At 37.9% G+C, this 13,379-nt stretch overlaps 1 long non-coding RNA gene across 1 annotated transcript; it reads left to right on the top strand.

The window, feature by feature from the left end:
• Positions 1–379: 379 nt before the first annotated feature.
• LOC127094464 (uncharacterized) lies at positions 380–12,747 on the top strand. The gene is made up of 2 exons (XR_007792630.1): positions 380–831; positions 12,431–12,747. It is a non-coding gene; the product is annotated as an uncharacterized LOC127094464 (long non-coding RNA).
• The last annotated feature ends 632 nt before the right edge of the window (positions 12,748–13,379 follow it).

Genomic DNA, 13,379 nt, shown 5'->3' with positions numbered 1-13,379 from the left:
ATCAATTATTATCCTAATTCTAATTAAGTTCTAAAATTCTAATCAAGTTAATCCTAATTAAAATTCTCTAATTGGCCTAACTAACAAAAAATTAAAAATCTAAAAAAACAATTAACAAAATGATTAAAAACAATTAATAAGAATGAACTTAAAAAGGGGGGTACAAGCCTTGAACTAGGGTTTGCATGGAAGAAAACGCGCTTGGGCCTTGAGTTGCTCGCCCAAACGAAACTCAAGACAAAAATGGGAAGGTGAAGCCATGGCAGGTGTTCATCAAATTGGCATAAGCCCACAACGAGGCCCAAGATGAATATCCCAACATCCATAATGCACATGAGTCATCTCCTTGAGCCACGTGAATCATCAAGCACGTGTTAAATGCACACTGAAGCTGCAGTAGTCAACTGCATGTGGGTCTCCTCAAGAGGCTCAACACACAATATTGAATTCAAACATTCTTTCCCTCCCTCTCACTCACTACGTTCGTCTCTGCCGCACTTGAGTTTCCCTCGGCGGCGAAGCTTTTCCAGAAAAAAAATCAAATCCACCATCATCTTCCTCTTTTTAAGCTAAACACAGAAATGCCAATAATTTTCTTTGAAACCTAAACCTAACCATAAAATCTAATCGAACCAAATAGCGGAAGAACCCTAGGTCTTGAATCTGAAATTAAATGGATATCTGGTTGAATTGGAGCCCAAAAGGTTGGGACTCTGATTCCCTGGGCTCTAAGCTACAGACCAGTAACGAGATTGTAGTGAAATGAAGAAAAGGATCGAGCAACCTACCAGATAAGACGAAGCTGGAGACGGCGACGACAACAAAATTCAGGTATGCTCCGATTCGTTAACTTCTCCCTTTTGTTGTTGTTGTTCTTCTTCTTCTTCTTCTTCAGATTTCTTAAGAGATCGTGAGCAGATAGTTTGAGAGGGAGAGAGCTCTAAGTGATGAAGGAGGCTATATGAATCTCTGAGTTTTGAATGAAGAGAGTTATGAAATGCAGTGAGGTTGTAGAGAGATTTATGATTTATGATTCGTGATCCTTGATTGAGTTGTTGAGCTTGCAATTTATAGACTTTCATACCTCAAATTCTGTTAGAAATATGGCTAAATGCATCTCAAATTCAACTCAAATTTCCTTGGAATTAGGAAGTTAATTATCAGTCCAAAATTCTGTCAAGGTAGGTTAGAAATGAAACTGAAATGAATTTGGGTTTTAATTTGAGTTTAATGAAATGTGAGTTTGAAGTAAAATCCATTTGAATTTAAGGGCCAATTTCATCCGAGGTTAATCTATTTCCTGCAGAATGTAATTCAACTCAATGTTCTGTTAATGCAAAACCAGTTGGGATAATTGACTCAGTTAGATTGGTTGCCTTGTTTTCATCAATGTCAGTTAGGTTCGAATGTTAAGGTGAAAACCAGTTGAGCAATGCATTGAGTTAGACTGGTTCTGTCTGGAATTCTTCTTTGCAATTTGTAAGTTCTGACTTGGACTGCCAGTTTGAAGGTTTGTGAGTCATGGCAAGTTGTTGATGTTGAATTGTTGGCCTGATTTCATGGCAGGTTGTGTTGTGATACATGACTGCAATTACCATGCTTGCATTACTCATTCTGCAGCATGTACATTATGCATTTCAAGTCATGTCGGGCTTCTTGTGTAAGAACAAAAATAGTTCTACAATAGATTCCATGATTTTGATGATAACAAAGGATGAAACCAAAAGTGGTACCCTAACGAAAAGTTTCTAAGTGTGCAGGGTTCTAAAGAAAGAAGAAACAAATCTGATGATGTCATCAGATGCAAAACAAGATCAGATGCAAAATCTCAAGTATCAGAAGCATCTAAAGAGGAATCTCTTTCAAGAAGCTCTGACTCTGGACAAAACTACAAAGTATCAGAAGCATCTGAACATGAAGTAAAGTCTAGAAGCTCTGACTCTGAACAAATGTCTTCTGTAAAGTCTGAAGTTATCAAGCGTCATTTGAACTTTCAAGAGATAACATCAGAAGCAAGAATTCTCCAGATACACAAAGACTCTAATCAGAATTGTTAATCATGATGAAGTAACGTTTAAGCCAAGTTAAAGTTCTGCAAATGGATTTCCTCAATTAGAAAGAGACGTTAATCTCCACTTCCAAGAAAGAAGATACTAATTGTGGTAAGTAGTCACTTCTAAGTGAAAAAGTCTACTGCAGAAGCTATTAATGGAATGGCGTAATTACATCTCAATATCCAACAGATTCAACGCTACTTCAACTCTACTTCAACTCCTATAAATAGAGAAGAAATCTCATTCAGTACATATGAAGAAATCACTAGCCAAAACTATACTGAAATCATATCACGCTCAAGAAAATCATCTTTGTTCTTCAAAGATTTTCACTAAGCTGTTGCTTATCAAGTGAAAAATTTGTTCTTAAGTTTGTAATATTTGCTTTCTTAGAAGCACTCTAGATTACACATCTTGTATCTATTTTTATTTGATTTCCTCAAGTGACTCTTTGTAGTCTGTAGACTTGAGAGGACTAAGAGATTTTCTTCTCTCTTAGGGGTTGTTTGTAATCTTTCAAGATTAGTGGATTAAGTCCTTGTTGAAGGCGAAATCACCTTGGCCGGGTGGACTGGAGTAGCTTTGTGTTATAAGCGAACCAGTATAAAATCTTTGTGTGATTTTCATTTTGCAAAAGCGCTTAATTTTTCAAACAATTCAAACCCCCCCTTTCTTGTTTTTCTCACCTTCAATTGGTATCAGAGCTCCGGCTCTGTTATTGATTTTCAAATCAAACACTTAACCGTGTAGAGAGATCCAGTGCGAGAAAAACAAATGGCCCACTCAAATGAGAAAGATTCTTACAATGCCAAGCCTCCTGTTTTTGATGGAGAAAAGTTTGATTACTGGAAAGATAGAATCGAAAGTTTCTTTCTTGGTTATGATGCTGACCTCTGGGACATTGTCACAGATGGATACAAACCTCCAACCTTAAATGGAGCTGAAGTTCCCAGAAGCAAAATGTCAGAAGATCAGAAACGTGAGTTCAAAAATCATCACAAGGCCAGAACAATACTTCTAAATGCTATATCATACAACGAATACGAAAAGATCACCAACAGAGAGACGGCTAAAGATATACTTGACTCTCTGAAGATGACCCATGAAGGAAACTCCCAAGTCAAGGAGACGAAGGCTCTGGCGTTGATCCAGAAATATGAAGCCTTCAAGATGGAAGATGACGAAGCTATAGAAGCTATGTTTTCCAGATTCCAAACTCTTATTGCAGGTCTTAAAGTGCTAGATAAGGGATATACGACTGCAGATCATGTTAAGAAGATTGTCAGAAGTCTGCCAAAGAAATGGAGACCAATGGTTACTGCTCTGAAGCTATCAAAGGATCTGAACAACATCAGCCTTGAAGAACTTGTTAGCTCTCTCAGAAGTCATGAGATAGAACTAGAGGAGGATGAGCCTCAGAAAAGGAACAAGTCAGTGGCGCTGAAGTCCAGACCTGAAAGACGGAAGTCAGACAGAACCAAGGCTCTTCAAGCAGAAACTGCAGACACTGATGACTCTGAACCTGAAGACTCTGATGATGAAGAAGAGCTGTCTCTACTAACCAGAAGAGTTAAGCAACTCTGGAAAAGAAGGAACAACAACAACTTCAGAAGATCAAGACCCAGAGGGGATAGATCAGAGTCAACTTCAAAAGGTAAACCTAATAAAGATATTACCTGTTTTGAATGTAAAGAAACAGGTCATTATAGAAATGAATGCCCCAAGCTGAAGAAAGATAACTCTAAGAAAGAAAGCTTCAAGAAAAATGCCTTCAGAACAAAGAAAGGATTAATGGCGACCTGGGACGATAGTGAATCAGGATCATCAGAATCTGACTCTGATGAACAAGCCAACGTAGCATTTATGGCTACCACATCCAGCAGCTCAGATGAAGAATCTGAAGAGGTATTTTCTGAACTTTCTAGATCTGACTTAGAATCATGTTTATCAGAAACTCTTACCTCTCTTCAGAAATTAAAACAAAAAGTTAAAAGCATTAAAGGCCTTCTTAAAGCAAAATCTGAAGAATGTAGTGAACTTGAGACAACAATTCTAGCACATGAAGATACAATCAAATCTTTAACGTTAGAAAGAGATGGAGCTAAAACAAAAAGCTTAAAATTAGAAGAAGTGTTGTCTCAAGCACCACAAACTTCAAATGAAATTATTTATAAATATGAAGAAGCTTTTCAACAATTTCTGAAGAATGGGATAAATAGGAGTATTATGGCATCCATGATTTATGGAGTAGGTCAGAATAATAAAAGGGGAATTGGGTATGATTCTGATTCTGATAAAACTTCTACCAGTAACCAAATTAAATCACCTTTTTCATACCACTATACACACACACAAGAACACAAATTTAAAAATGCTAGAAGACCCAAAGTTGTAAGAAACTCTGGGAAAACTAATCTGAAAGGACCCAAGAGATTCTGGGTACCGAAAGATAAGATTATCTATGTTGCAGATATCCTATGCAGCAAAGTTCAGACACCAGTCATGGTACCTGGACTCTGGATGCTCGCGACATATGACGGGAAGAAAGTCTATGTTCCAAAGCCTGGAACTTAAAGACGCTGGCTTTGTAGGCTTCGGAGGAGATCAGAAAGGAAGGATCAGAGGCTCCGGAACTATTGGTAATGGTACTCTTCCCTCTATATCTGATGTTCTTTATGTAGAAGGATTAATGCATAACTTGTTATCCATAAGTCAATTAAGTGATAACGGTTATGATGTAATCTTTAATCAAAAAACGTGTAAAGCCATTAATCAGAACGATGGCTCTGTCCTTTTCACAGGCAAGAGGAAAAACAACATTTATAAAATAAATCTTTCTGATTTAAAAGATCAAAATGTTAAATGTTTAATGTCAGTTCACGAAGAGCAATGGGTATGGCATAGACGCTTAGGCCACATTAGCATGAGGAAACTTTCTCAGCTAACTAAACTTGAGTTAGTCAGAGGCTTACCTAAACTGAAGTTTTCTTCAGATGCTCTGTGTGAAGCTTGTCAGAAAGGAAAGTTTTCAAAAACATCTTTTAAAAAGAAAAATGTTGTTTCTACCTCCAAGCCTCTGGAGCTTCTTCACATTGACTTATTTGGTCCTGTGAAAACAGCATCAGTCAATGGAAAGAAGTATGGACTTGTAATCGTTGATGATTACAGCCGCTGGACATGGGTAAAATTCCTAAAGCACAAGAGTGAGTCTCACTCTGTATTCACCAGTTTCTGTTCTAAAGTGCAAAAAGAATTTGACTCTAAAATTGTTAGAGTCAGAAGTGATCATGGTGGAGAATTTGAAAATAAAGATTTTGAAGAATTATTTGATTCTAATGGAATATCCCATGATTTCTCCTGCCCTAGAACTCCACAACAAAATGGAGTTGTAGAGAGGAAGAATAGGACACTCCAAGAAATGGCCAGAACCATGATCAATGAAACAAATGTAGCAAAGCACTTTTGGGCAGAAGCTGTAAATACAGCGTGTTACATTCAGAATAGAATCTCTATTAGACCTATTCTGGATAAGACTCCCTATGAACTGTGTAAGGGAAGAAAACCCAACATTTCATATTTTCATCCTTTTGGATGCATTTGCTTTATATTAAATACTAAAGAACATCTGAACAAGTTTGATTCCAAAGCACAGAAAGGTATTATGTTAGGATACTCAGAACGCTCTAAAGGCTACAGAGTATACAACACAGAAACCAAAATTGTGGAGGAATCAATTCATGTTAGATTTGATGATAAGCTTGACCCTGAAAAGTCAAAGCTAGTTGAAAAGTTTGCAGATTTAGAGATCACTCTGGTAGAATCTGAGAAAACTCCAGAAGCAACTGTCACTCCAGACTCTGAAGAAATTAAATCTCCAGAAATTCCAAGGAAAGTCAAGAGTCGTAGCAACGTATCTGAAGATTTGATTCTGGGAAACAAAGATGAACCTGTTAGAACCAGATCTACCTTCAGAACTTCTGAAGATATTCCTCTGGGACTAGTGTCTCTGATTGAGCCTACGTCCTGTGATGAAGCTCTTCAAGATAATGATTGGGTGGCAGCTATGCAAGAAGAGTTAGATCAATTCTCCAAGAATGATGTCTGGGATCTTGTTCCTAAACCCAGAGGCACTCATGTCATTGGAACCAGATGGGTTTTCAGAAACAAACTGAACGAGAAAGGAGAAGTTGTCAGAAACAAAGCACGACTGGTAGCTCAAGGTTATAGTCAACAAGAAGGTATTGATTATAATGAAACTTTTGCTCCAGTCGCAAGGTTAGAGTCTATTCGTCTTCTTGTATCTTTTGCTATTAATCATTCCATCAAATTATACCAAATGGATGTCAAGAGTGCATTTCTTAATGGTTATATTTCAGAAGAAGTGTATGTAAATCAACCTCCTGGTTTTGAAAACTCAAATTTTCCAGAACATGTTTTCAAACTTAAGAAATCCTTATATGGACTTAAACAAGCTCCCAGAGCTTGGTATGAACGCTTAAGTAATTTTCTTCTGGAACAAAATTTTATCAGAGGGAAAGTTGATTCTACACTCTTCTGTAAAAATCATAAAAATGATCTCATGATATGCCAAATTTATGTTGATGACATTATTTTTGGTTCTGCTAATATCTCTGTTTGCCAAGAATTTTCTAAGTTAATGCAGGCAGAATTTGAAATGAGTCTAATGCAAGAACTAAAGTTCTTTCTGGGAATTCAAATCAATCAAACTCCAGAAGTCACGTACATTCATCAAAGCAAGTACATTAAAGACGTTCTGAAGAAGTTTGATATGTCTGAATGCAATTCTGCAAAGACTCCTATGCACCCAACTTGCATTCTGGAGAAAGAAGAGGTAAGCAACAAGGTTTGTCAGAAGCTCTATCGAGGTATGATAGGCTCTCTTCTCTATCTGACTGCTACTCGTCCTGATATTCTCTTCAGCGTCTGTCTTTGTGCCAGATTCCAATCAGATCCTAGAGAATCTCATTTAACAGCTGTTAAGAGAATTCTTAAGTATCTGAAAGGAACTCCTAACCTGGGCCTGATGTATGAGAAAACATCAGAGTATAGGCTTTCTGGTTATTGTGATGCAGATTATGCAGGAGATAGAATAGAACGAAAAAGTACATCTGGAAATTGCCAGCTTCTGGGAAACAACTTAATCTCCTGGGCTAGCAAAAGACAGTCAACAATTGCTCTATCAACTGCAGAAGCAGAATACATCTCAGCATCACTGTGCACAACTCAGATGCTCTGGATGAAACATCAGCTAGAAGATCTACAAATCTTTGAGAGTAACATTCCTATCCTTTGTGATAATACTGCTGCTATTTGTTTAAGTAAGAATCCCATTCTACATTCCAGAGCCAAACACATAGAAATTAAACATCATTTTATTAGAGACTATGTTCAGAAAGGAATAGTAACGCTGAAGTTCATTGATACAGAACATCAATGGGCAGATATCTTTACTAAGCCTCTAGCTGAAGATAGATTTCGTTTCATCTTAGAAAATCTGAACATTAAAAATTGTCCTGAGTAAAATTGGCTCTGAACATGTAAAATGAGATTCTGATAAAAACAAATATACTTCTGCCTCTGACTCTGATACTTCTACCAAGTTAAGAAGATATCTGAGTTAGAAATCTTCAGAAATCCTTTGGTATTCCTGAAGATCAGAAACATCAACACGTGGGGAACATGCGTCTAACCCTAGAACTTCTAGACGGCTGTCAAAAGAAATCAAAGGTCAGAACGCTTGAAATCTCCTTGAGCAGTGTGCTTACTGTTGGGATTAGACATTCATTAATGAGCTGTAATCATTTTTCCCCCAAACGTGCTATTTTGGTTTTTGTGCTAACGCTGGTATGTGTGTCGTTTTGCATGTGTTTTTACCCTTAGTATATAAACACTTTTCTCACATTTCACACACTTATCACTCTCACTCACTCTTAAACCCTAAACCCTCTCTCGAAGTTTTCTCTGCAACCTTCTCAGTTCTTCATCTTCTTCTTCAATCTTCATCATGAATCCTCAAGAGCAAGAAGTTTTTAACTTCTCTCAACAAATGGAAGTTGCTTCTAACCCCCAAACCTCAAACACTCAAACACCCATGGTTGTAGATGTCACCACGACCCCAGTTTACAAAGAACCTCACATTTTGGAACGTGAACAACACATAAACCTTTCAACTCCCTTTGAAGGTTTGGATGTTCTATGTGAATCGCTGGTTGATTTTGAGAATTTGAGAAGAAATGGCGTTGATTTAACTGAAGATCTTCGCAAGCAAGGTTGGGAAAACTACTTCAACAGATTGTATGGTCCAATCTATCCTCTTCTGGTGAAGGAGTTCTGGAGATGTGCAGATGCTGATGACCAGTTCATCGTTTCCTTTGTTCTGGGTGTGAAGATTGTCATCACTGAAGCATCAATTGCTTCCTTGCTAAACATGGAGAGAACTGGAGGTAAAAGGATTTACAACATTCCTCCAAGGTCCAAGCGCATCACAGAAGTCATTAACCCTACAATCTTCAAAGCAAATGTTGAAGGAAACCCATCTAAGAACAAGGAGCTTCATCAGAACCTCCGAGTTTGGCTGAAGATTATTCTGGGAACAATCCATCATCGTCCAGCCTCCAACTCTTCAGATTATATCAACGCTGATCAGAAATGCATCCTCTACTGTATTCAGAAGGGTATTCCGATCAACCTCCCTGTTCTCCTCTTCAGATATCTGAGGGATTCAGTCAGAGAAACCAGGAATAATATGAAGCCCAGATCCTACGTTCCTCTGGGAAGATTGCTCTCTGACATCTTCATTGAGCATGGACTGGTAGATGCTCTGGAGAAGACCAGATGTATGGATGATCTGGCAATTGACGTTGGAAAGCCTCTGAATGCCAAAAATCTGAGGAGTATGGGAATCATCAAAGACATCAGAGTCAAGCCCACTATGAATGTGACCTGGGAAGCTCTGAAGGATCAGAGGAAGATGCCTCATGGCCTTGAAAGGTTCTTCAAGAATGAACCCAGAGATGCCATTGCCATCTACCTTCAGGATCGTCTGGATGAAGGCATTGATGTTTCTGATTTTCGCCTAGAAGACTGTCTGGACTCTGTAGAAGATCTGGTCAGATACAAAAGAGGCCTTTCTGAGAAGAAGATAGCTGAGGAAGCAAGGAAGGCAAAGAAACCCAGAATTGGAGAATCCTCTGGAACCAAAGCTCCTCTGAAAGTCTCTTCTTCTTCTGGTAAGTCCATTCCTCCTGTCTCTTCTGAATCTGTAATGGCTTCCTCTAACCCTCTCTCCTCTCAACCAATATATATCACCTCTGAAATACCACCCTCAATCACCAGAACCTCTCAACCTCCACCTGTTCTAAAAATTGCCCGTAACTTCACAACAACCTCTGACCCTAATCAACTATATCACCACAGCTCTTCATCATCTTCTGAGTATGAATCACCCCCTTACCTTTCCCCTTCTTCTAACCAAGAGTCCTCTGATCATGAGTCCTCTGATCAAGAACACTCTGACCCAAACTCCCCAACAATAGCTGAAATTTATGCTAAAAATTTCGCCCCACAAACCCAAACACAAACTGAAGTAACCTCTCCCCTCCGAACTTCTATTCCACAACAAACAACCACCATTACCTCTGAAAATCAAACTTCCCTTCCACCACAAACAACCACCACACCCTCTGAAACTCAACCATCTGTAATTCGCCCATCTGAACCTTATATCACTCCACCATTAATTCCCGCTGTACCTAGCCCAGACTCTGACCCATTAGATGTAAACCCACTCTATGCTTCATCCCCCAGTCTTCAACCAGACCCAGATTCTGAACTTCAACCAGAAGCAGAATCTGAACCCCAGCCAGAACCAGAAACTGAACCTCAACCTCTAAATCTCAGCCCTCAAAACTCTCCACCTCATTCACCTGAACCTGAACCTAAAATTATCATACCTACCCTTGAGGAGGCCATTATACAGGTTGCAGAATCCTCAGTCCAGAAGATCAAGTCTCTGGCTAAAAATTCTGAAGTCAGTGATGATCCTAAATCTGTTAGGACACACTGGAACAGAGTTATTAGTTGGATGACCTCTGAGTCTTACAGGCTGAAGAGTATCTCTGAACAAGTCAGAAATGGCTACATCAGAGACTCTGAGGAAAGACTCCAAGAGAGGCTGGCTAGAGAAGCTGAGGCCAGAAGGTTAGAGGAAGAGAGACTGGCTAGAGAAGCTGAGGCCAAGAGATTAGAAGAAGAAAGATTGGCTAAGGAAGCTGAAGAAGAAGCTAAGAGATTGGAAGAAGAACGCCTGGCAAAGGAAGCAGAACTTCTGAGAATTCAGGAAGCTGAAGCCAAGGCTAAGGCAGATGCAGAAGCCCAAGCTGCTGCTGAAGTTGAAACTCAGCAGGCTCTGATTCAGGGGGAGTCTTCCTCTGCGATCCCTCTGATTCTTAACACTCTGAAGGAGATCAAGCAAGATCAGAAAGAGATCAAGCAAGATCAGAGTGAGCTCCGGGCAAGGATGGACAAGCAAGACGCTCTGAATGAAAACCTCCAGAATATGTTTGCCATGCTACTACAGAGACTTCCTCCTCCTCCAAACCCTTAGGCACTTAGGATTTATCTTGGTTGCCTAGTGTTTTTTGCTTCTGTCTTTTTCTTTTTTTTAGCTCTGATATTTCTTTGAATCTGTTGTTTTTTGACTGCTGTTTGCCTTTGTGCTGTTTAATGAAGTGTTTTTCTCTCTATTATTCTTTTTATTTTTTATGCCTTTTTGATTATGCCAAAAAGGGGGAGAAATTATTAAATAGCTCTGATGAAAATTATGTCTAAAACCTTAAGCATTCTGCAACAATTATAGAAATAGTTCTGATATAAATAAGCTCTGATTAAATAATAGCTCTGATTAAATAACTCTAACTTTAAAGTTAAGCATTTGCAGAAAGTTTTCAGAAACCTAATTACTTGGAAAAGCTCTGGTAAGAACTTCTGAACTCCCTAGCGCTAACTCAGGGGGAGCTTTTGTCTATCTGATCTAATATTTTTCATGTTTAATCTGATAATTTTATTTGTTTTGTCATCATCAAAAAGGGGGAGATTGTAAGAACAAAAATAGTTCTACAATAGATTCCATGATTTTGATGATAACAAAGGATGAAACCAAAAGTGGTACCCTAACGAAAAGTTTCTAAGTGTGCAGGGTTCTAAAGAAAGAAGAAACAAATCTGATGATGTCATCAGATGCAAAACAAGATCAGATGCAAAATCTCAAGTATCAGAAGCATCTAAAGAGGAATCTCTTTCAAGAAGCTCTGACTCTGGACAAAACTACAAAGTATCAGAAGCATCTGAACATGAAGTAAAGTCTAGAAGCTCTGACTCTGAACAAATGTCTTCTGTAAAGTCTGAAGTTATCAAGCGTCATCTGAACTTTCAAGAGATAACATCAGAAGCAAGAATTCTCCAGATACACAAAGACTCTAATCAGAATTGTTAATCATGATGAAGTAACGTTTAAGCCAAGTTAAAGTTCTGCAAATGGATTTCCTCAATTAGAAAGAGACGTTAATCTCCACTTCCAAGAAAGAAGATACTAATTGTGGTAAGTAGTCACTTCTAAGTGAAAAAGTCTACTGCAGAAGCTATTAATGGAATGGCGTAATTACATCTCAATATCCAACAGATTCAACGCTACTTCAACTCTACTTCAACTCCTATAAATAGAGAAGAAATCTCATTCAGTACATATGAAGAAATCACTAGCCAAAACTATACTGAAATCATATCACGCTCAAGAAAATCATCTTTGTTCTTCAAAGATTTTCACTAAGCTGTTGCTTATCAAGTGAAAAATTTGTTCTTAAGTTTGTAATATTTGCTTTCTTAGAAGCACTCTAGATTACACATCTTGTATCTATTTTTATTTGATTTCCTCAAGTGACTCTTTGTAGTCTGTAGACTTGAGAGGACTAAGAGATTTTCTTCTCTCTTAGGGGTTGTTTGTAATCTTTCAAGATTAGTGGATTAAGTCCTTGTTGAAGGCGAAATCACCTTGGCCGGGTGGACTGGAGTAGCTTTGTGTTATAAGCGAACCAGTATAAAATCTTTGTGTGATTTTCATTTTGCAAAAGCGCTTAATTTTTCAAACAATTCAAACCCCCCCTTTCTTGTTTTTCTCACCTTCATCTTGGTTTGCAACATATTCTGACTTGGAAAATTCGAGAGGCATGGCCATGGTATTTTTCTTATGATATGCAATAGCTTCATGGTTTTCTAAGCCTCCGTTGATCATGCATTGATAGATTTCTGCATTGTGTTACTTTGATCTCATGGTCTGATTTTATTTTATGTTCATGTAGGCCTTGTGGACATGGAATGGACAAGAGGTATGATGACAATTATCAACATGGATTTTGAAGCCATCATGTACAAGAAGCAAACCAAATATTAACATTGCTTTGGAAGATAGGATTAGACTAGGATGGGAAGTTTTAGGGGTTTAGAATGGAAAATGATTTGAGTTGACTTTGGTCAAAGTTGACCAAAAAGTCAACATTAGGTCAACATGTAATTTTATTCATTTTTGTCTGTAATGAAACATTTTATGGATAAAAATGAATGGAATTGGTTATTTGAATGAAAATGAATGGATCTGGTAGATGAATATGTTAATTGACTTTTGACTTGGATGATCATGACTTGTAATTAGGTATGAATGGACATGGCTTATATGAAATGAACTAAATTGTAAATGGATTGAAATGACTTGCATAAACCCAAACCAAAGAAACCACAAATGACACATGAAAGAAAGACACAAAGACCTGAGCAAGGTCAATAAGATACAATGCACTAGAGCCTAAACAAAACCCATGGACCAAGGAATGATGGCATGAAAATAATCAGATGAATGAATGGAAGTAGATGAAGTTTGTGAAATAAAAAACTTGGGCTAGGACTAATGGGCTTAAGCACAAATGAATGGAATCATGACCAAGGAAACAACATGGATGAGCCATGAAATAGAGGTTGAGTGAAGCACACAATGGGTGAAGAATCAAACGAAACTAAGTTTAGGAGGCCATCCAATGAATATGAGACAACATTAGGGTTTTGATGCCCTGAGGAATGCCATAATAAAGTCTTCTTGAATATATGTCCCACATATCAAGAGATTAGGACATATAATTCATTGTTCATTTGAGCAGTAGCATAGAATATATTATTCAAATAAATTGAACAACAATTGTTCTTTATTATGAATGAAAAACCGAATTTGTCCAAACAAGAAACGGAAATAATATTCCT

This window comes from Lathyrus oleraceus, chromosome 6 (assembly GCF_024323335.1).
Source record: "Lathyrus oleraceus cultivar Zhongwan6 chromosome 6, CAAS_Psat_ZW6_1.0, whole genome shotgun sequence".
NCBI lineage: Eukaryota > Viridiplantae > Streptophyta > Magnoliopsida > Fabales > Fabaceae > Lathyrus > Lathyrus oleraceus.
Note: the sequence above shows the minus strand (reverse complement) of the source record. Positions and strands in the feature narration are given on the sequence as shown.